This window comes from Papio anubis, chromosome 19 (assembly GCF_008728515.1).
Source record: "Papio anubis isolate 15944 chromosome 19, Panubis1.0, whole genome shotgun sequence".
Classification (NCBI taxonomy): domain Eukaryota; kingdom Metazoa; phylum Chordata; class Mammalia; order Primates; family Cercopithecidae; genus Papio; species Papio anubis.
The window spans coordinates 16,435,485-16,458,723 of record NC_044994.1 but is presented as its reverse complement, the minus strand read 5'-3'; the positions used below and the strand labels follow the sequence as shown (position 1 = coordinate 16,458,723).

At 39.9% G+C, this 23,239-nt stretch overlaps 1 protein-coding gene across 11 annotated transcripts in view; it reads left to right on the top strand.

The window, feature by feature from the left end:
- The window catches only part of OSBPL1A (oxysterol binding protein like 1A), a 247,289-nt gene that overhangs the window by 134,730 nt on the left and 89,320 nt on the right, over nucleotides 1–23,239 (top strand). Inside the window, exon 1 of one of the 11 annotated variants that reach the window (XM_017951635.2) lies at nucleotides 1,268–1,861. The exons of 9 other annotated variants lie outside the window; for them this stretch is intronic. The gene's annotated coding sequence lies outside the window, so the exon portion shown is untranslated. Of the gene's footprint in view, nucleotides 1–1,267; nucleotides 1,862–3,345; nucleotides 4,828–23,239 lie in introns of those variants that run through there. One more of the 11 variants, XM_017951636.3, reaches the window with a different exon arrangement.

Genomic DNA, 23,239 nt, shown 5'->3' with positions numbered 1-23,239 from the left:
CATATATGTGTTATTTTATGTGAGGTGCTTCAGTACAGTACCTGACACATTTAGGGCCCATGTAGATTGCCTTTTAAAACAAGAAGGTAATTAGTTGTTCATTGTTTTGCTACGTAGCACTACTTTTATAAACTGAGTTTATTCTCTAATTTTCAGGGCGTAGGGAGAGATTCTGTAGCAGGAACTCCTCTTTCCGTATGTGATTTTTCCAAATACAGTAACTGTTATTATTTCAAGTGAGAAAAGAAAAAGAAATAAACTGACTTTTTAAAGCTGCCATGAGGCTGGGCGTGGTGGCTCACGAACCTGTTATCCCAGCACTTTGGGAGGCCGGGGCAGGTGGATCACTTGATGCCAGGAGTTGGAGACCAGCATGACCAGCATAGCAAACCCCCCGTCTCTACTAAAAATACAAAAAGTTAGCTGGGCGTGGTGGCGCGGGCCTGTAATCTCAGCTACTCAGGAAGCTGAGGCATGAGAATCACTTGAACCCAGGAGGTGGAGGTTGCAGTGAGCTGAGATTGTGCCACTGCACTCCAGCCTGGGCGACAGAGCAAGACTCTGTCGCCAAAATAAATAAATACATAAATAAATAATAAATGAAAACAAAGGTGCCATGAAACCTCACTGACATTCATTCCCAATTTTCCCAGCATGGCCTGGAATGGTCTTTAACACATTCTAGGTCTGTAGTGCAATTACAGCCTACCACCGATTACAATGGGACTTAAAGTACCTAGGATCTTGTGCAAGAAATATTTAATTTTGTTCATTTTTACTCTGAACTCACTAAAGTATGAGGACAGATTTATATACTTTAGTAAGGTGAAAGGTTTGAAACATGTTGAAACAAAAATATTTTTTTCCCTCCATCAGAGTGTTACAGTTAACCATAAATTTCATTAACCCGAACATCCCACTTAAGTGTGGTATTTGGGTGGTGGGTTTTCCTGTCCTCTGAACCTTTGCCCTTCAAGCCTGGCTGGAATAATTTTACCTAAGTAGATTTCACGGTAGTAGGATTAATACCGTTGTTTTCCTTGTTGCTCAGTGTCCCAACTAGGGTATAAACAATAAATATGTGAAGACTGCCTTTCAGTCTTTGGTTTTGGAACGGTAAACGCGAACGCATCAGCATAAGCCTGAGTAAGTGACAGGCAGGACTGGAGAGAAGATTCCTTTGCTTTCCAGAGTCTCCCGAGGGGCGGGCTGGCAAACAAAAAAAAAAAAAAAAAAAAAAAAAAAAAAAAAAAAAAAAGTTGCCAGGGCCGGTGTCTCCAGGAGAGGGCCGAGCGCACAGCCGCTCTAGGACCTCGCAGGCGCCTCGGCGCGGCGCTCACGCAGAGCCCAAGGAGCAGTTCCCGACCTCTCGGCTTCCCCGGCGGTCCCTACCTGCGCCTCCGCCCGCCAGCGGCACTGGGGAAGGGGAGGAGCGGCCCGGACGCGGCCGCAGCGCGCAGAGAGCCGCCCGCCGCAGGCCTTGCCGCCGCCCGCCCGCGCACTCTCTGCGAGCCTCGGAGGGCGGGTCTGCGGCCGAGCCAGCGGCGGCCGGGGGGTAGCGCGGACCTCCGCAGCCCGGGCGGGCGCGGCGCGGCGCGGGAGTCCTGTGCCGCTGGCGGGCAACGCCTCTGCCCGACCTCGCTGGGGAAGGCGGGCGCTGCTGCCCGGCCGGAGCCAGGGGCGGGCTGCGGGAAGGTGACTTAGGGAGACCTTGCGGGCCGCCCTGGGTCGCGCCTCCCGGATCGGCTCGGCTCGGCTCGACTGGAGGGGAGGAGGTGGAGCAGGCCGGGCGCATTCACGCTGGAGCTTGCGAGGAGCGCAGGGTGGAGCGCGCCAGCCGGGGTCCTCGGATCTGGCCCAGGTAGGTGGGTGTATTTGCAGCTCGGTGGCTTTGCGGGGCAGCCTGGGGCCACGGAGGACGCCGGGGGAGGGAGCGGGGAGGGCGGCCAGACTTGATCCAGGGATGTGAGTAGATCCAAGAATAGTTGGACGTGTGTGTGCAGAGTGGGGTGCAGCCGCGGGCGCGTGGGGAGGGGCGCACCAGCCGGGAGACCCTATTCTTCCCAGTGCGGGATCCTGCAGGAAGAGCCCCTGGGGAAAAAGCCCGTGGACTGATGTGTTTTTCAGCTGAATATCGGTATTAGGTCAAGAAGGGCTGGAGTGGGAGGAGTAAGACAGTGAAAGACATTATTGTCCTAAATAACCTTCCAAGTTAGTGATTTTTCGCGTGGCTCTGCTCGGGCTGACATTGAGATGAACTTACCATCCGCTGCTCAGAGGCCGCTGAAATTCCAAGAATACGAGAAGTGCATGAGCGGATTAAGGAGAGAAAGGGAAATTCTATTTGTGTTGGGGAATGGGGAGGTGGCTTTTAACTTTAATGTTTTGATGAAGGATTTTTGATTACTCATCGGCTTTCTTTGTAGCCTAAACCAGTGGGGAATCACGTTTCCTAGCGTTCAGAGCATGTGGCTAGTTGTTTTGTGCTTTCTGTTGTGCTGGATTTTTCTGGGTTTGGAGAGAGGGTAAGGAGAGGAAGATGCCAGGGAAGAGCTTAGTACAGCTTTTCTGAGTTATTAAGGCTATTAAAAGTTTCTTAATTTTAATTAGGTTCAAAGACTGAATTAAGGCATTGCTTAGCAGAAATCTTTTTTGAGGGAGAAAAATGCTTGAAATGTGTGTTGGTGGAATAATGTGTAGGCTGGAATACAGGGCGAGGTGGGGGGTGTCTAAATGTAAACTTTCTTTCCATTTTGAGGACACACCGAAGTTAATCTCCCCTCCAAGTCAAATTTGATTTTTAGCCCCTAAGCTGATGTCTTTGGCAAGGTAACTCAATTTCTGTTTAGTGGATATTTAATCTGAACATAAGACCAGGGAGCTATTTCAGCCTCTTGTCCCAAGGCTACTTTTGCCAGACTGGGGTTTTAAAGGAACTTGGATCAGCCTGAATATAATTTCTGGACTCTAGTCTCCCCTCTTTAGAAACGCTTTAAAGGTTAAATTTAGGAGATTGTATTGACAGTGAAAGTGACTCATACAATTTCTTTGCCCCCAGTTGTGAGCCCTGCATAATGCGGGGGAAGTAAAAAAGCCGGTTAGGTGTTCCATATTAAAGCAAAGGTCTTACTAATATTCAAGGTAGTTTATAAATAGTATGAGCATGTTTAAATATTGTGCATAACTGAGAAAATATTTATACAACATCATAATCTAAGCTCCATGTACAGTTTTTGGCATTTATCATTTACATTCTTTATAAAAAGGTTGGCTAAACTTACTACTTCTGGCACTCAAATATATGACTGTTTATCAGCTTTCTGAGGATTATAAGAAATATTTTAATTCCTCTAAAAAATAGAAATTTAGAATTGTTATTCAGTCCACATTATTCAACATATATTCCTAAAATTTTCAGTTTATTTTAATATATAGTCCAGAGATACAGCTGTAAATTAATTTTGGAAGCAGCTAGGACATAAGTTATAAATAAAATGAAGTTTATGTAAACTGAAGCTGGATTTCATTGTGATAACTTTTGGGGACTTTCTGAACAAAATGCATAAGGTTTTAATTAGCATAGTGTGTGTGTGTGTGTGTGTGTTAGGCTTATTATGCTTGATGTGACTCAGGATCTAGCCTGATAAGTTTTTGTATCTCACAATGGTACCAAGACTGTAATCTGCATGTGACTGTATTTGTCTTATTCCATACCATATTCCTAATATAGAATGCAGTGCCTGGCTTGTACGCTGATGAATTTTGCATGAGTTATATAGGCAGACATAATTTTCCTTTCATTTTAACTTCAGAGTCTTAAGGGTGTAACCCCTATACGTTTTTATAATGGTCCATTGAGGATTTGATGTCTGTTACTTTCTGTGACCTTTTTTTGAGTCATTTGATAAATATTTATGGATTGTTTACCTTATAAGAGACTGCTAGACCAGTCTGTCTTCGTAAAACTAGATGACTAAAATCTGTTTAGTCATCTGACTTATACGGGCATCAGGTGATGAAATAAATTCTTACAGAAGGTGCAACATACCCGGAAACAATAGAAGAGGGTAAATTTTAGCAAATCGTTCATTAAGACTGGAATGAGGGGAAAGAATAAAGTCCAGTCTAAAAGATAGAAGCAGGGTGCTTTTGAAGGACTTTGTAACGTATGCTTATAGAGTTCGAAACTTATCTTGGGCAGTTAGTCACTGAAAGATTTTAATCAGATTTAATGAGATTTGCTCCTTATGAGAAGGATTAGAGAGGAACACAGGCCTGCAAACAGGACGACCAGGTGCAGGAACTCAGCAGAGGTAATCAGGGACTGAACCAAGTTAGTGACTGTGGAGAAGGAAAGGGGGATGCAGAGCAGAAATGCTTCAGAAACAAACAACATGAATCGGAGCTGGTACTGCAGGGAATGTGGGGAATGAAGGTGGAACTTTAAGTGACACCCAGGTTTATGGCACAAGTCACACTGTATAGAAGGTGATTGAGGTAGGGAATTGAGGGAATGTGGAAAGATGAGTTGCCTTTTGGACATGCTAATAGTCAAGTAAGGTTGCCCTTAGGTGTTTGATAAAAATTTGGGAATCATTAACATTGGAAGTCACCTAAGTAAACATGGTCATTGAGGTCAAAGGAACGAATAATATCACCTAGGAGAAGGCGCTTGAACAAGTTTGAAATCGAAAGATTGAATACTGATACTTAAAAGACAAGTGAAAGAAAGGGAGCCAGTGGAGATGACTGAGAAAAGGTGGCCAGAGAGGCAGGAGGAACTCTAGAACAGGGGAGATCAAGGAAGGCAAGCCACCCAGAGAACAGGTAAGAAATGAAGTATGTCCATTGTATTTGGTAGCCAGGTGGTCGTTGAAATCTTTTTTTTTTTTTAATTCTTAAAAAACCAAGACCAAAAAAAAGGGATACACGTGCAGAACATGCAGATTTGTTATATAGGTGTATGTGTGCCTTGGTGGCTGGTCATTGAAATCTTTGATGACAGAAGTTTTAGAAGCTTCATATAGGGCCAGGTGCGGTGGCTCACACATGTAATCCCAGCAATTTGGGCGGCTGAAGCAGGTGGATCCCCTGAGCCCAGGAATTTGAGACCAGCCTCGGCAGCATAGCGAAACCCCGTCTCTCCCAAAAAAATATAAAAAATTAGCTGAGTATGGTGGTGGGCACCTGTGGTCCCGGCTACTTGGGAGGCTGAGGTAGGAAGATCACTTGGACCTGGGAAGGGGAGGTTGCAGTGAGCCGAGATTGCACCACTGCATTCCAACCTGGGTGACGGAGTGAGACCCTGTCTCAAAAATAAAAAATAAACAAAAAAACAAAGGAAGCTTGACATAAGAAACCAGATTGCAGCGTGCAAAGGAGTAAATGTGAGGGAGGTGAGGAAACAAATGATGAAGATAGACTTTGTAGACATTCATAATCTGTGGATTATTGTAATTTTATTCCTTTTTTTCAGTTCTTATGCCTTTCATTTCTTTTCGTAATTCTTAATTTATTGGCTAGGGCCTTCAGGGCAATGTTGCATAGAAGCTGAGATGGTAGGAATTCATGTTCATCCTTGATTAAAAAAAAAACCAAAAAGGCATACCTCTTAACTTCTAATGATTCACTGTTAAGAATGGTATTTAACAAATACCATTTACCAGAATTAAAGAGTTTCCTTTCATATATTGTTGAAATTTTTTTTTTATCATTAAAGGATGTTGAGTTTTATCAGATGTTCTTTGGTGTCTATTAAAAGGGTGGTATGGTTTTTTAAATTTGCTAAGCTGGTAAATGACATATTTGGACTTTTTCCAATGCCAAGCCAGCCATCCTTATATACTTGGAATAAACCTAATTTGGTTATGATGTATATCTTTAACATTCTTCTCAATTTGGTTTCCTTTGGATTTTAGTATCTATTTTAGTATGTCTGTTTATAAGTGAGATTGACCTGTAATTTTCTTTTTTTGTTCTGTCCTCATCAGGGTTTAATATATACTGACATCATAAAGTGAGTTTAGGAGTATTCCTTCTTTTGCTGTTTTGTATAAAATTGAAATGATCTGTTCCTTGAAGATTTAGAAATTTCTTATAAAACCACCTTATCTTTTTGTAAAGTTTTCTTTTAACTACTAACTACATATATTTAATGTTTCTAGGATTATTTTAGTTTTTCTTTTTGGGTCAGTTTTGACAAGCTATATATTTTTAGGAATTCTTTTAAATTTTGAAATGTATTATAAAGATATTCATAATTTTCTTTCATTTTTTTTTCACTTAGGTTGGATCTGTAATATATATCTTTCTTAAACTTTTTCCATTTTCTTTTTTCTAATACTGACTTGGATATCACCAAAGAAATTTCTTTTCAAATGAATCTCAGTCCCTCCCTATAAGTCGCATTAAAGCTTTTTTTGATTACTTTTCAATGAATGGTCTTCAGTTTCTTATCTATTGCATCTTTTTTATAATTAAATTTTACAATTATCTGTGTCAGTTTGAGTTTTATTTTTTTCTTTAGAACAATTTATTATCCTCTGTCTTTTGAATGTGGATAATTCAAAATTTTTCCTTTCTGGATTTCTAGTTGTATATTTTGTGATTCTAGTATTTTGTAATTTTGTGAATGTATGACTGTTAGCTTTAGCCGTTGGTTTATTTTTTAGACTCTAATAATGTATTTTTGTAGCCTCCATCTTTCCCGCCTGAAGAGCGCTTTTGAATGGAGTCTAGGTAGTATACCCCTAACATTTAAAACACCTAAAATGTACAGAAGGTTTGGACGGCTGCCGAGTTTTTTCTGTGAACCACCTCGTCCTGTTTCCACTGCTTGGCATTTCTGTTTCCTTTCCTCACCTACTGCTCACCTTCTTCCTCTTTTCCCCTCATACTTTCTTTTCTATTCTTGAGTGGTAGAAGAATGACCCTCCTTCCCTTGTTTCCTTTTCCACCTGTTTCCTTTCTCCCTTGATTTCTCTGTCCTACACTTTGAGGATTTTTCCACCGTCTGCTCAACGTACTCATTTCCCCCTTTCCTTCTTCTCAGAACCTTGGCCCCAACACCAAAGAGGAACAAGCCAGGATAACCTGTGTCTGGTTTTCTTTAGATGCTCAAAGGTTCACCGTTGTTTACCTCATGATCTGTGTTCTTCTTTACACAGACCAGCTGAAGACAGAGCCAGGGAGAGTGCGGGGAAAGCCAGGGAAGAAGGCATGAATGATAGAACTCAAACCTGCTATTATGTAGGTTCCCCAGGCACAGGTTTCACTAACAGGGACCCTTTTCTTGCTCTTTGACTCTGGGCAACTTACTCCAAGGCTCACGTTCTTTTGTGTAACACGGAGTCGTTAACACAGACCCTTTCTTTTTACATCACAGGTTGCTGTGACATTCAGATGCAATAAGGGGAAACCCGTCAGTTTCCATGTTTTATTCTGACAAAAATATCTTAAAAGGAACTTGTGCACAAGTTAGGGAGAGAAAGGGAGCAAAACTGGTTTGTGGTATGGTGTGTTGGATGAGAGAAAGCCCGATGGGAAGCAGTAGGTGGTGATGGGAATAACCAGAAGCGTGGTGTTGTGCTCAGTGGTCCAGAGAGATGCAGGGATGTCTTTGCCCTGGGAGAGGGGAGCTCAGAACCGCCCAGGCTGCAGACATGGACACGCTGTTACACACAGTGGCAGGGGAGATGCTATGCTCTGGTGACAACATGCTACATGCTATGCTGTGGTGGCATCACCTGTTCTTTTGCTTAATTATTTGCTACATTCAGGACACTGGACTTTTTTGGGTTTACTTGGGAAATTAGCCCTCACTTATAATAATATTTTCTGTGGGGGATTTTTTTTTTGTTGTTGTTTTTCTGGATTCTGAACAGCTGGATTAGAGATGATTTGTGAGTATAATTGTTAGAAAATTTCTTTTTCGTTTTCTTTTTTTTCTTTTCTTTCTTTCTTTCTTTTTTTTTTTTTTTTAAGATGGAGTATCACTCTGTCACCCAGGCTGGAGTGCAGTGACATGATCTCGGCTCACATAGACCTCCGCCTCCTGGGTTCAAGCGATTCTCCTGCCTCAGCCTCCCAAGTAGTTGAGACTACTGACATGCACCACCACGCCCAGCTAGTTTTTGTATTTTTAGTAGAGATGGGGTTTCGCCATGTTGGCCAGGCTGGTGACGAACTCTGGACCTCAGGTGATCCATCCACCTCGGCCTCCCAAAGTGCTGGGATTACAGGGGTGAACCACCGTGCCCAGCCAAAATTTCTTACTTGTGTTAGAAATTATTTAATTTTGAATATTTTATTTATTTTTATTAGTAATGTTAAGGATTAGTTGTTTAAAATCCGAAAGTCACAGAATCAGTCTTGGATTGTAGAACATCTGGTCTGGTGGTCTTCAAATGTTTTATTGGCACTGGAGGCAGATGTGGGTGCCAGTTATAGAAGACCAATGAAAGTAAAAGCACCTGTTCATCCACTGCAGCACCTCCATAGAACAGTTTGAAAGGGATCTGCTCTTTATTTTACAGCAGAGCCTAGGGCCAGGAGGGGAGAGTGTCAGTTACTTGCCCAAGCTTATGTAGCTAGGAGCGGACAAAACTTAGAGTTCAACCCAGGATTCTACCTCCAAATTTAATGCCGAAGAACAGCCCAACTATATCATACACGTCTAGAACTGGGAAAATTCTTCAGACAGCCCAAGCGGATGTGGCCATCTATATAAGCTACTTTCTCAATTTGACCAAAGGATGCCATATTTAGAAATAAGATAAGCAGATGGCCAAGAGTATTGAAATGTCTTCCGATTTTGCACGGAATACCTGTGTTCCAGGTTCTCAACAGGAAATTGCTGTCCATCTTTTTGTGAAGATTTTGCTTGGTAGAAGTCGCATTTTGGGAAAATATAGAAGTAGTGTATTTCTTAAGATTCCTTATCTTAATGTTAAACTGGACTGTCAGAATGCTATAGCCTGGACTATGTTTTCTTGATTTTTCAGAAAAATGGCCCTCACTGAATTGTAAGTTAGAATTTTTCCTCAATTTTTGTTGAAGGGCATTTCAAAAAATATTAGCCTTAATGACATGATTATTTTGCCCACTAATACTCTTTATGTAATCCTGGATGAGAAATTAGAGCTAAGGGCAAAGAGGGAGTTTGTTTTCTCCAAGGAACAGTTGGTGGTTTTTTTTTCCTGGTGGACAATTAAAAGGGCATAATTGATTGTATTTCTCTTTCTGTTTTGGCCTTAAGAGAATTCAAAGCCTGATTTGTGGTTCATCCACAGTTTCTGCGTAGCCTTCATCACTGGTGGGTCCTGCGTCAGTCCCTATTGGGAACTGTATTGTATTTTCGTAGTCTCACAGTTTGGCAATCACTAGATTACAACATTCTCTTGTGAATTAATTGAATATGGTTGTGTCGCAGGGTGCATTCATATATGCTGATTACATTTAGGGATTTTTTTTTTCTGCAAGTAGTATTAAGTAAATAGTTGCTAAAATGTTAGGAATAGGCCGGATGTGGTGGCTCATGCCTGTAATCCCAGCACTTTGGGAGGCGGAGGTGGGTGGATAGCTTGAGGTCAGGAGTTCGAGACCAGCCTGGCCAACATGGTGAAATTTTTTGCTACTAAAAATACAAAAAAATTAGCCGAGTGCAGTGATGCGCTCCTGTAATCTCAGCTACTTGGGAGGCTGAGGCAGGAGAATTGCTTGAACCCAGGAGGCGGAGGTTGCAGTGAGCTGAGGTCGCGCCACTGCACTCCAGCCTCGGCGACAGAATGTGACTCCGTTTCAAAAAAAATGTTGGGAATATATTTTTACCTTATGCTATGGTTTTATTTTATGTCAAGAATAGATACATTTTGATAATGACTTTGTTATAGATAATGTCAAGGACCCAAGTAAAAATACATGGCAAATATTGCAATGGGAGTGTTTTGGGGTTTTCCTGGTGCGTTAATATGAGTCATCCTAACTATATATTTTAGTCCAATATTTGGAGGAAAAAGTTTTAATTTTTTTCTGTTTTGGTAAAATATACATATGGTTTACCATCGTAACCGTTTTTAAGTGTGTTGTTCAGTGGCAAACCTCACAAGATTGTGGGTGGGGAGGATCATATGAACTAGTACACCACATAGTTAGCATAGCACCTGGTGTAAAGTAAACATACATACTGACAAACCTTGGGAAGCACTGCTTTCACATATTTGCAGTGTTTTCTTCAGATAGACATATAACCTCCTAAGTTGTCATTCCAGCACATTTAAGTTTTTTACCTCGGTTTGAGAACCGTGAAAACTCTTGTCAAAACAGAATAAAATATCAAAATTCTAAAAAAGCAAAGTGATTGTCTTTCTGGGCTTAACAATGTTTACCATAGACAGGAAGCTATTTTCAGAGACAGAGCTGAAGGCATGTAAAAAGCGGAGCTGGAAATCATGAAATAAATGTGCAGTGGAATAGTCCTTCGTAAAAACGAAAGAACTGCTTATAGTTGCAACAACATGGATGAACCTGAAGAACATTATACTAATAAAAAAAAAGCCAGATGCAAAAGAGTACACATCCTACATGATTCCATTTATCTGAAGTTCAAAAACAGACAAACCTAAACCATGGTTATTGAAGTCAGAGCAGTGGTGGCCTGGGCAGGGGGTGGAGAGAAGGGGGAGAGTGACCATGAAAGGGGCACGTGAGAACTTGGGGGAGAGAGGTAATGGAAATGTCCTGTATCTTGATGTGGTGCTAGTTTACATGGCATATATATTTGTAAAAGCTTACTGAATCATACACTTAAAGGTATTGTATGTAAATCAAATAAAGTTTATTTAAACAATTAATTGCTATGGTGTTACTTCTGTTACATATAACTGTTTCTGGTTATTTTCGTCAGCAAAACTATCAATTGCAGAGCTCCTGAATAACTTCTGAAAACAAGATGTGTTTAGATTATGATTAAACTTCCCTGCTTTCAAACATGATTATTTACCTCTGGTGGCGTATCTTAAAAAAACAAAACAAAACAAAACAAAACAACAAAAAGCCTCTTTATTTTGAGGATATGTAAAATATACAAATCTGTGGCGAGTGATTATGTAAGAGTAAGCTATTTTTAGGTTGAAGCTTTGCAACCATGACGAGACAGGAGTGTGCTTAAATTCTCAGATTGGGCTCCCATACCAGACGTCTGAGAAAGTCATATGTTCTGCAGTGTCTAAGAGGACCTTGCAAACATCGTTTTACATCTGATGCATTGCCAATCGATGCAAAATTTGATGATGCAACTATCAGTTCCTAAGTAGGCATATTTTAAACTATTTTGCTAATTATAGAATTATGAGATATATATGGAAGATATACAGGAGTATACAGAAAGCTATTTTAGAGCTTATAGAGAAGAATATGAAAACCAGGTCCCAGGAACCACCAGCAGGATTTTGGTGTGTCTTAGCTTATTCATATGAGTGTGCAAACACAAATACAATGCACATTGCTCTTTAATATCTTACATCATTTTCAGTAATATCAGAGTGAATATTTTGCTTTGAAAAACACCTATTCTTTGAATTTTTTTTTTTTTTTTTTTACATTTTTTGAGACGAGGTCTTGCTGTGTCGCTCAGGCTGGAGTGCAGTGGCACGATCTCGGCTCACTGCAGAGATCTCAGCTCACTGCAACCTCAACTTCCCTGGGTCAGGTGTTTGTCCCAACTCAGCCTTCCTCATAGCAGGAACCACAGGCATACGCCACCATACCCAGCTCATTTTTGTATTTTTTGTAGAGACAGGGTTTTTCCCGGTTGCCCAGGCTGGTCTCAAACTCCTGGGCTCAAGTAATCTGCCTGTCTCAGTCTCCCAGAGTGCTGGGATCACAGGTGTGAACCGTCGTGTCCAGCCCAAAAATGTTTTTAAGGCTGCATATGAAACGTATTATTGTTTTAACTTCCACTGTCAAATATATGATTGGTCCTTTTACTATGTCCTTCCTATTGCTAAATGCTGTCATTTTTTTATAGCTTTATTGAGGTATAATTGATGTACAATAAACGCCATGTATTTAAACTGTTACTGAATGAGTTTTGACATGTGCTTGCCCTAAAGAAGCTGTCACCACAATCAAGATAAGGAATACTTCTATTCCTTCCAAAAGTTCCTACTGCCTCTTTGTAATACCCCTTATTCTTTCTTCCACCCCTGTCCACAAACAAGTATTGATCAGCTTTTTATCACTAAACATTGGCAGGAATTTTCTAAAATTTTGTAGTAATGGAATCATATTGTATGTACTTTTGGGGGTGGGCTCTGGCTTCTTTAACTCAGCATAGTTATTTTTAGGTTCATCCATGTTGTTGAATATATCAATAGGTAACTCCTTTTTATTGCTAAATAATATTCCATTTTGTGGCTGTACCACAGTTTATCCATTCATGTGTTGATGGATATTTAGGTTGTTTCCAGTTTGAGGGTATTACAAATAAAGCTATGAATATTTGTATATACAAGTGTGTGGACCTAAGCTTTTATTTTTCTTATGTAAATACCTAGCGGAATGGCCAGGTCATATGATAAATGCATATTTGTCTTTTTTTTTTTTTTGAGTTCTTTTAAACTTTGGGAAAAAATGAGATAGAATTCACATAACATAAAATTCGCTCTTTTGAGCATACAATTCAGTGAATGGCATTAGTACATTCACAGTGTGCATTTATCACCTCTGTCTTCTTCCAAAACATTTTTGTCATTCCAAAAGGAACCCTGTACCCATTAAACACTCCCTGTCCGTCTGGTACCCCATCCCCAGTCCCTGAAAACCATGAATCTGCTTCTTCTCTATGGATTTGCCCGTTTTGAACTTTTCATGTAAATGGAATTATACAATATGTGAGCTTCTGTGTCTGGCTTTCTCCCTTAGCCTAATGTTTTCGAGGTTCATGCGCATTGTAGCATGTATAAGCACTTTGCCTTTGATGGCTAAGAAGTATGGTATGTATATATCACGTTGTATTTGTACATCCATTTATGGGCATTTGGGCTGTTTCTACCTTTTGGCTGTTGCAAATAGTAATGCTGTGAATGTTTTTGCAAGTATTTGAGCATTTGTATTCAATTCTTTTGGGTATATACCTAAGAGTAGGATTCCTGGGTTATATGGTGGTTCTACGTTTAACATTTTAGAGAACCACCATACTATTTTCCACAATGGCTGACATTTTACATTCCCATCAGCAATATGCAAAGTTCTACTTTCCCCACATTCTTGTGAAAACTTATTTTCTTTTTTAAAAATTGTAGCCGTTCTAGTAGGTGTGAAGTGGTATCTCATTGTGATTATGATTTGCATTCACCTGTTGAGCTCATTTTTTCACGTGCCTACTGGCTGTCTTTTTTGGAGAAATGTCTGAGTTCTTTGCCCATTTTTAATTGGATTGTTTGTCATCTTATCGCCAAGCATAGAGTTCTTTACGTAATTGTGTATATATTCTAGATACTAGACCCTTGTTAGATATAGGATTTGCAAATACTTCCTTCCATTTCTTAGGTTGTCTTTTTACTTTGTTGATAGTGTTCCTTTATGCATCAAAGTTTTACATTTTTGTTGTTTGTGCTTTTGGTGTTTTTTTTTTTTTTTTTAAACTAAACTGAAATTTCTCTAAATTACTTTTTATCCAAAAGTCATATTAGAATAGTCTGTGGTGCTTTATAAAAACATTACATGTATCAGTGTATTACCATCTAACAAGCAAAAAACCCCAAACCCCATAACATTATTCTAAATTAGAGATTTATATTTCTTTCACTGTAAAGAAAATGAGAGGCGGGCAGTCTGGGCCTGTATGGCAGTTTCAGGTGTTAAGGGCTGTTCCTACTGTCAAATTTTAGACAGCAGGAAGGAGGAAGGTGCAGAAAAAGGGGTATACTCTTCCCTTTGATTAGATCTACTATCCTGTGCACAGTATTTCCATTCTTCTTGGCCAGAAAGTAGTCATATGTCTATAGCTGACAGAGAGATGGAGAAATATGGTCTTTTAGCTGGAGGGCAAAAGGTAAAACTTGGGACTCTTAACTAATGACGAAGGGGAGAAAGAGCTATTGGGAGAAATTAGCAGTCTCTGTCACAAGGCACCGGCCTTGTTCATCCTCGGAAATCCTGATAAAGTAGAGCACGTTCCAGGGACCATTCCAGGCACTAAGATACAGTTGTGCACAAATATTTAATGCAGAGTTAAAAAGATGTAATTTTAAAAATAGGCTTTAAAAAATTACAGAATTTTAGCAAGTAGGTGGATTTAGAATTTTACTATTTTTATATAGCTTACACTGATTTATTACATTAAAATATGTTGGAACTATATTTAATATCTACCACTATGAGGCAATTTAGCATTCTGTTCTTTTTTAATTTTTAATTTTTGTGAGGACATAGCAGGTGTATATAAGGGATACATGAGATATTTTGATGTAGGCATACAATGTGTAATAATCACATGGAAAATGGGATGCCATTCCCTCAAGCTTTTATCCTTTGTGTTACAAACAATCCAGTTGTAAAGTGTTCAATTAAATTATTTTGACTATAGTCACCCTGTTGTGCTATCAAATATCAGGTATTATTCATTCTTTCTATTTTTTTTCTTTTGTATCCATTAACCATCTCCACATTTCCCCCACCCTGCCCCACCACCCTTCTCAACCTCTGGTAACCAGCCTTCTCCTCTCTATCTCCATGTATTCAATTGTTTTGATTTGTAATTCCCACAAATAAGTGAGAACATGCAATGTTCATCTTTCTCTGCCTGGCTTATTTCACTTAACATAATATTAGACAGCATCCAGTTCCATCCATGTTGTTGCAAATGATAGGATCTTGTTCTTTTTTTATGACTGAATAGTACTCCATTGCGTGTAAGTACCACCTTTTGTTTATCCATCTGTTGATGGACACGTAGGTTGCTTCCAAATCTTGGCTACTGTGAACAGTGCCACAGCAAACATGGGAGTGCAGATATCTCTTCTGTATACTGCTTTTCCTTTTTTGGGGGACTATATCTAGCAGTGGGATTGCTGGGTCGTATGGGGTAGCTTTATGTTTGTTTTTTTCAGAAACCTCCAAACAGTTCTTCATAGTGGTTGTACTAATTTACATTCTCACCAACAGTGTTCCCCTTTCTCCACATCCTCGCCAGCATTTGTAACGGCCTATCTTTTAGAGATAAGCCATTTTAACTGGGATGAGATGATACCTCATCGTAGTTTGATTTGCATTTCTCTAATCGGTGATGTTGAGCACCTTTTCATATGCCTGTTTTCCATTTGTATGTCTTCTTTTGAGAAATATCTATTCAAATCTTTGGCTCATGTTTTAATAGCATTATTAGATTTTTTTTCCTGTAGAGTTGTTTGAGCTCCTTATATATTCTGGGTGTTCATCCCTTGTCAGATGGGTAGTTTGCAAATGTTTTTTATGATTTTGTGGGTTGTCTCTTCACTTTGTGGATTGTATCCTTTGCTGTGCAGAAGCTTTTTAACTTGATGTGTTTCCATTTGTCCATTTTTCCTTTGGTTGTCTGTGCTTGTGGGGTATTACTAAGAAATCTTTGCCCAGACCAATGTCCTGGAGAGTTTCTCCAGTGTTTCCTTGTAGTAGTTTCATAGTCTGAGGTCTTAAATTTAAGTCCTTAATCCATCTTGATTTGATTTTTGTATATGGGAAGAGATAGGGGTCTATTTTCTTTCTTTTGCAGATGAATATCCAGTTTTTCCAGTACCACTTATTGAAGAGACTGTCTTTTCTCCAATGTATGTTCTTGGTACCTATGCTGAAAATTAGTTCACTGTTGAGTGTGAGAATGTGTTCCTGGGTTCTGTATTCTGTTCCATTTGTCTGTGTGTCTGTTTTTATGCCAGTACCATGCTGTTTTGGTTACTGTAGCTCTGTACTATAATTTGAAGTCAGGTAATATGATTCCTCCAGTTCTTTTTGCTCGGGATACTTTTGGCTGTTTTGGGTCTTCTGTGGTTCCACGTAAATTCTAGAATTGTTTTTTTCTATTTCTGTGAAGAATGTCATTGGCATTTTGGTAGGGAAAGCATTGAATCTGTAGATTGCTTTGAATAGTATGGACATTTTAACAGTATTCATTTTCCCAGTCCATGAACATGGAATGTCTTTCTTTTTTTTTTTTTTTGGCATCCTCTTCAGTTTCTTTCATCTGCATTTTGTAGTTTTCACCATGGGGATCCTTCACTTCTTCGGTTAACTTAATTCCTAGGTATTTAATTTTATGTGTGGCTATTGTAAATGGGATTGCTTTTTAAATTTCTTTTTCAGATATTCATGTTTGGCATGTAGAAATGCTACTGATATTTGTATGTTGATCTTGTATCCTGTAACTTTACTGAATTTATCAGCTGTAATAGTTTTTTAGTGTAGTTTCTAGGTTTTTCTAAATAAAGGCTCATATCATCTGCAAACAAGGATAATTTGACTTCTTCCTTTCCAATTTGGATGCGCTTTATTTCTTTCTATTGTCTGCTGTAGCTAGTACTAACAGTACTATGTTGTATAATAGTGGTGAAAGTGAACATTTGTTGTGTTCCATATCTTAAAGGAAAGTCTTTCAGTTTTTCCTCATTTAGTATGATACTAGCTGTGGGTCTGTCATGGCTTTTATTATGTTGAAGAATGTTCCTTCTATACCCAGTTATTTGAGGGTCTTTGTCATAAACGGATGTTGAATTTTATCAAATACATTTTCAGCGTCAGTTAAAATAGTCATATTTTTTTTTCATCAGTTCTGTTGACATGATGTATCACATTGATTGATTTGCATATGTTGCACCATCCTTGCATCCCTGGGATAAATCCCACTTGTTTATAATGAATGATCTTTTTAACATATTGTTGAATTCAGTTTGCTAGTATTTTGTCAAGGATTTAGGCATCAGTATTCATCAGAGAATGAATATTGGCCTGTAGCTTTCTTCCTGTGATGTGTCTTTGGTTTTGGTATCAACATGTGGACTCAAAAATCTGTGACAGGTCTCAGTTAATTTAGAAAGTTTTACCAGGCATGATAGCTCACGCCTGTAATCTCAGCACTTTGAGAGGCTGAGGCGGGTGGATCGCTTGAGGCCAGGAGTTCGAGACCATCCTGGTCAACATGGCGAAACCCCGTCTCTACTAAAAATACAAAAATCAGCCAGGTGTGGTGGCTCACGCCTGTAATCCCAACTACTTGGGAGGCTGAGGCAGGAGAATCACTTGAACCCAACTGCTTGGGGAGTTGGGGAATCACTCCCAACTACTTGGGAGGCAGAGGTTGCAGTGAGCAGAGAGCGCACCACTGCGCTCCAGTCTGGGTGAAGGAGTGAGACTCCATCTCCAAAAAAAAAAAAAATTTAGAAAGTTTATTTTGCCAAGGTTGAGGATGCGCACCCATGACACAGCTTCAGGAAGTTCTGACAACATGTGGCTGAGGGTGGTCAGAGCACAGTTTGGTTTTATAGATTTTAGGGAGACGTGAGACATCAATCAACATATGTAAGATGAACATTGGTTGGGTCTGGAAAGGTGGAAAGACTGGAAGGAGGCAAGAGGCTTCCAGGTCATAGGTAGATAAGAAACAAATAGTTTCATTCTTTTGAGTTTCCGATTAGCCTCTCCAAAGGAGACAATCAATGATGCATTTATCTTAGTGAGGAGAGGGGACACTTTGAATAGAGTGGGAGGCAGGCTGGCCCTAAGCAGTTCCCAGCTTGACTTTTCCCCTTAGCTTAGTAATTTGGGGGCCCCAAGATTTGTTTTCCTTTCACGGCTGTAATGCAATGAGTTTGGAAGTATTCCCTTCTCTATTTTGTGGAATAGTTTCAGTACGATTGATATTAGTTCTCCTTTAAATGTTTGGTAGAATTCAGCAGTGAAGCCTTCAGGTCCCAGGCTTTTCTTTACTGGGAAACTTTTTGTTATGGCTTCTATCTCAATACTTGTTATTGATCTATTCAGGTTTTCAATTTCTTCATGGTTCAATCTTGGTATAGGTTGTATGTGTCTAAGAATTTATCCGTTTCCTCTAGATTTTCCAATTTATTGGCATGTAGTTGCTCATAGTAGCCACTAATGATCCTTTGGATTTCTGTGATATCCGTTGTAATGTTTCCTTTTTCATCCCTGATTTTATTTATTTAGGTTTTCTTCCTTTTTTTCTTTGTTAGTCTGGCTAAAGGTTTGTCAATTTTGTTTGTCTTTTCAAAAAACCATCTTTTTGTTTCATTGATCTTTTGTATTTTCCTCACTTCAGTTTCATTTATTTCTGCTCTGATCTTTATTATTTCTTCTGTTGATTTATTCTACTGATTTATTATTTCTTCAACTGATTTGTTTTGCTCTTGCTTTTCTAGTTCTTTAAAATGAATTGTTAGGTTATCTGTTTGAAGTTTTCCTTTTTTTTTTTTTTGATGTAGGCACTTAGAGCTGTAAATTTCTCTCTTAGAACTGCTTTTGCCGTATCTTATAGGTTTTGGTGTGTTGTGTTTCTCTTATCATTTGTTTCAAGAAATTTTTCAATTTCCTTCTTAATTTCTTCATTGACCCACTGGTCATTCAGGAGCATATTGTTTAATTTCCATTTCTTTGTATAGTTTCCAAAATTCCTCGTGTCATTGATTTCTAGTTTTATTCCATTGTGAACAGAAGATACTTGATGTTATTCTCCTTTTTTGAATGCTCTAAGACTTGTTTTGTGGCCTAACATATGGTCTGTCTTTGAGAATGATACACGTACTGAGGAAAAGAATGTGTATTCTGTAGCCATTGGATAAAATGTTTGGTAAATATCTATTAGGTCTGTTTGTTCTATAGTGCAGATGAAGTCTGATGTTTCTTTGTTGATTTTCTGTCTGGGGGATCTGTCGAATGCTGAAAATGGGGTGTTGAGGCCTCTGGCAATTATTGTATTGAGGTCTATCTCTATCTTTAGTTCTAATAATATTTGCTTTATATATCTCGTGCTCCAGCATTGGGTGCATATATATTTATAGTAGAAACTGCCTTTGCAGAATTACAACTGAGGAAATTATGACAATGAAATCAGACCTAACCAACTCCATCTTACTTCTAACCTTTAAGCTGTGCTTGTTCATTCCTGGGCATAGGTCAGACTTACTTTGGGAAGGAATTCAGCTCATGGCTTGATTCCGAAACAAAATTGATAACAGCCCTTTCGTGAAAAGACCCCCTTTTTGCCTTGGGACCAGTCTGCCCTCAGGAGACTAACAAATTAGCTACAAAATTAGAAATTACAGTTGAGAGGTCATGCAGCCTCTGGCTCCAAGAGTCTGAACCTCCCCAAATTGCTCCTGGGGATAACATCAGCATTGTAACACCTAAGGTCAGTGCTTGAGATATTTTGTTGACCCTACACTGGATGGATCAGCTGACACCAAGGAGACCAGTCATCTGGCTCCACCAGTTCTGCCATCCCACCCAGGAAAAGACAGCAAGAAAACCTCACTTGGACCCACTATGATTCCATCTTCAACCTGACCAATCAGCACTCCCCACTTCCCAACCCCATACCAGCCAGATTATCCTTAAAATCTCTGATCCCCAAATGCTAGAGAGACTGATTTGAGTAATAATAAAACTCTGGTCTCCCACACAGTGTGAATTACTCTTTCTCCATTGCAGTTCCCCTGTTTCGATAATCGGTTCTGTCTAGGCAGCAGGCAAGGTGAACCCATTGGGCAGTTACATAGTTATTACATCCCGCTGCTGGATTTACCTCTTTATCATTATATAATGACCTTCTTTGTCTCTTCTTACAGTTTTTGTCTTGAAATCTGTTTTGTCTGATATAGCTACTTCTGCTCTTTTGGTTTTTCATTGACATGGAAATAACTTTTTATATTCCTTTGTTTTCAGTCTATGTGTATCTTTATAGGTGAAATGCATTTCCTGTAGGCAACAGATTATGGGGTCTTGTTTTTTCATCCATTCAGCCCCTCAATGTCTTTTCATTGGAGAGTTTAGTCCATTTACATTCAATGTTATTATTGATAAATAGGGACTTACTCCTCTCGTTTTGTTATTTGTTTTCTAATTGTTTTGCAGCCTTCTCTTCTTTCTTTCCTTCCTGTCTTCCTTTCAGTGAAGGTGCTTTTCTCTGGTGGTATGATTTAATTTCTTGCTTTTTATTTTTTGTGTATTGTATGTTTTTCAATTTGAGGCTACTGTGAGGCTTGCAAATACTGTCTTATAACCCATTGTTTTAAACTGATGACAACTTAACAGTAATTGCATAAACACGCAAAAAGAAAGCTAATAAAAACTCTACACTTTAACTTTATTCTCCCGGCTTTTTACCTTTTTTTGTTCTTTTTTATGTCTTATACTATCTGTCTTGAAAAGTTGTTGTTACTGTGTTTGATTGGTTCATCATTTAGCCTTTCTAGCTAGGTGTAGTTTACACACCACAATTGTAATGTTATAATGTTCCGTGTTTTTCTGTGTGCTTACTATTACCAGCAAGTTTTATACCTTTAGATGACTTTTTATTGCTTGTTAATGTCCTTTTTCAGATTAAAGACCTCCTCTCAGCATTTCTTGTAGGAAAGGTCTGGTGTTTGATGAAATCCCTCAGTATTTTTTTTCTGGGAAGGCCTTTATTTCTCCTTCATGTTTGAAGGATATTTTTTGCAAAATATTCTAGGGTAAGAGTTTTTTCCTTCAGCATTTTAAATCTATCATACCACTCTCTCCTGGCCTGTAAGATTTCCACTGAAAAGCCTGCTGCCAGATGTATTGGAGCTCCACTGAATGTTTCTTTTCTCTTGCTGCTTTTGGGATTCTTTCTTTATCCTTGACCTTTGGGAGTTTGATTCTTAGATGCCATGCGGTTGTCTTCTTTGGGTTAAATCTGCTTGGTGTCCTACAAACTTCTTGTACTTGAATGCTGATCTCTTTCTTAAGGTTTGGGAGGTTCTCTGATATTATCCATTTGCATAAACTGTCTTCACCTCTTCCTCTACCTCCTCTTTAGGGCCAGTAACGCTGAGATTTTCCCTTTTGAGACTGTTTTCTGGATGTTGTAGGCATGCTTCATCATTTTTTTTTTTTTTGTCTCCTCTGACTATATTTTTAAGTAGCCTGTCTTCAGGCTCACTAATTCTTTCTTCTACTTGTTCCGTTCTGCTGTTAAGTGACTCTGATGCATTTTTCAGTATGTGAGTTGCATTTTTCAACTCTAGAATTTCTGCTTGGTTCTTTTTAATTATTTCAATCTCTTAGTTAAATTTATCTGATAGACTTCTGAATTCCTTCTCTGTGTTATTTTGAATTTTTTGATCCTCCAAACGACAATTTTGAATTCACTCTCTGAAATGTCACATGTCTCTCTTTCTCCGGGATGTGTCTCTGCTGCCGTATTTAGTTCATTTGGTGAAGTCATGTTTTCCTGGATGACCTTGATGCTTGCTGATGTTCTTTAGTGTCTGGGCATTGAAGAGTTAGGCATTTATGGTAGTTTTCACAGTCTGGGCTTGTTTGTTCCTGTCCTTCTTGAGAAGGCTTTCCAGGTATTCGAAGGGACTTGGGCCCCAAGCCCAATAATGATGTGGTTTCTCCATACTTGTAGAGGTACTGCCTTGGTGGTCTTGGATAAGATCTGGAAGAATTCTCTGGGTTACCAGGCAGAGACTCTTATTCTTTTTCCTTATTTTCTCCCAAACAGAGTCTTGTAGGGTCCAGCCCTATGTGGCTTAACGGGTGTTCTCCCGGTGTGTGGAGACGAGAGCTTGTAATAAATAAAGACACAAGACAAAGAGATAAAGAGAAAACAGCTGGGCCGGGGGGACCACTACCATCAAGACACAGAGACTGGTAGTGGCCCTGAACAGCTGGGCTCGCTGATATTTATTGCATACAAGACAAGGGGGCAGGGTAAGGAGGGTGAATCTTCTAAGTGATTGACAAGGTGAAGCAAGTCACGTGATTACAGGATAGTGGGCCCTTCCCTTTTAGGTAGCCAAAGCAGAGAGAGAAGGCAGCATACGTCAGCGTTTTCTTCTCTGCACTTATAAGAAAGATCAAAGATTTTAAGACTTTCACTATTTCTTCTACCGCTATCTACTACGAATTTTAAAGAGGAACCAGGAGTATGGGAGGAGCATGAAAGTGGACAAGGAGTGTGACCACTGAAGCACAGCACCACAGGGAGGGGTTTAGGCCTCCGGATGACTGCGGGCAGGCCTGGATGATATCCAGCCTTCCGCAAGGAGCTGGTGGAGCAGCATGTTCCCTGACTCCTCCAAGGAAAGGAGACTCCCTTTTGTGGTCTGCGAAGTAACGGGTGCCTTCCCAGACACTGGCGTTACCGCTTGACCAAGGAGCCCTCAAGCGGCCCTTATGTGGGCGTGACAGATGGCTCACCTCTTGTCTTCTAGGTCACTTCTCACAATGTCCCTTCAGCACCTGACCCCATACCCCGCAGTTATTCCTAGGTTGTATTAGTAATGCAACAAAGAGTAATATTAAAAGCTAATGATTAATAATGTTTATAATAATTGATCATTGTCCATGATCATCTCTATGTCTAATTTGTATTATGACTATTTTTATGTTAACTGTTTTCTTTATTATACTGAAACAGTTTGTGCTTTCAGTCTCTTGCCTCAGTACCTGGGTAATCCTCCACCCGCAGTCTCTCTCTCTCTCTTTGCTGAGCCACCTGGAACTGGGGGTATGGCGATGCAAACACCCCTGTGGCCACCACCACTAGGACTGTGTTAGGTTAGACCTGAAGCCAGCACCACAGTGGGTCTTAAGGCCCACTGTAACCACTACCTGTCTACCACCTGTGGTCACTCAAGACCTCAGGGATCTACCTAGTCACCAGGTGACAAAGCCAGCTAGCTTTTGTTCTTCCTTTCAGGGTGACAAGTTTCCCCAGGCCCCAAGTAGGTCAGAGATGTTTTCTGGGAGCCAGGGATTGGAATCAAACACCTTAGAAATTTGCCTGATGTCCTATTCTACCGTGGCTAAGCTGACACTCAAACCCCATTATAAAGTCCTTCCCGCTCTTCCCTCCCCTTTCCACAGGCAGAGGAGCCTCTCCCTGTGAGCACCACTGCCACTGGCCATGGGGGAGTTCTGCCAGGCCACTTGTGATGTTCATTTAAAGCCCACGGGCTCTTTCATCAGCTTGCGGTGAATGCTACCAGGCCTGGGACTCACC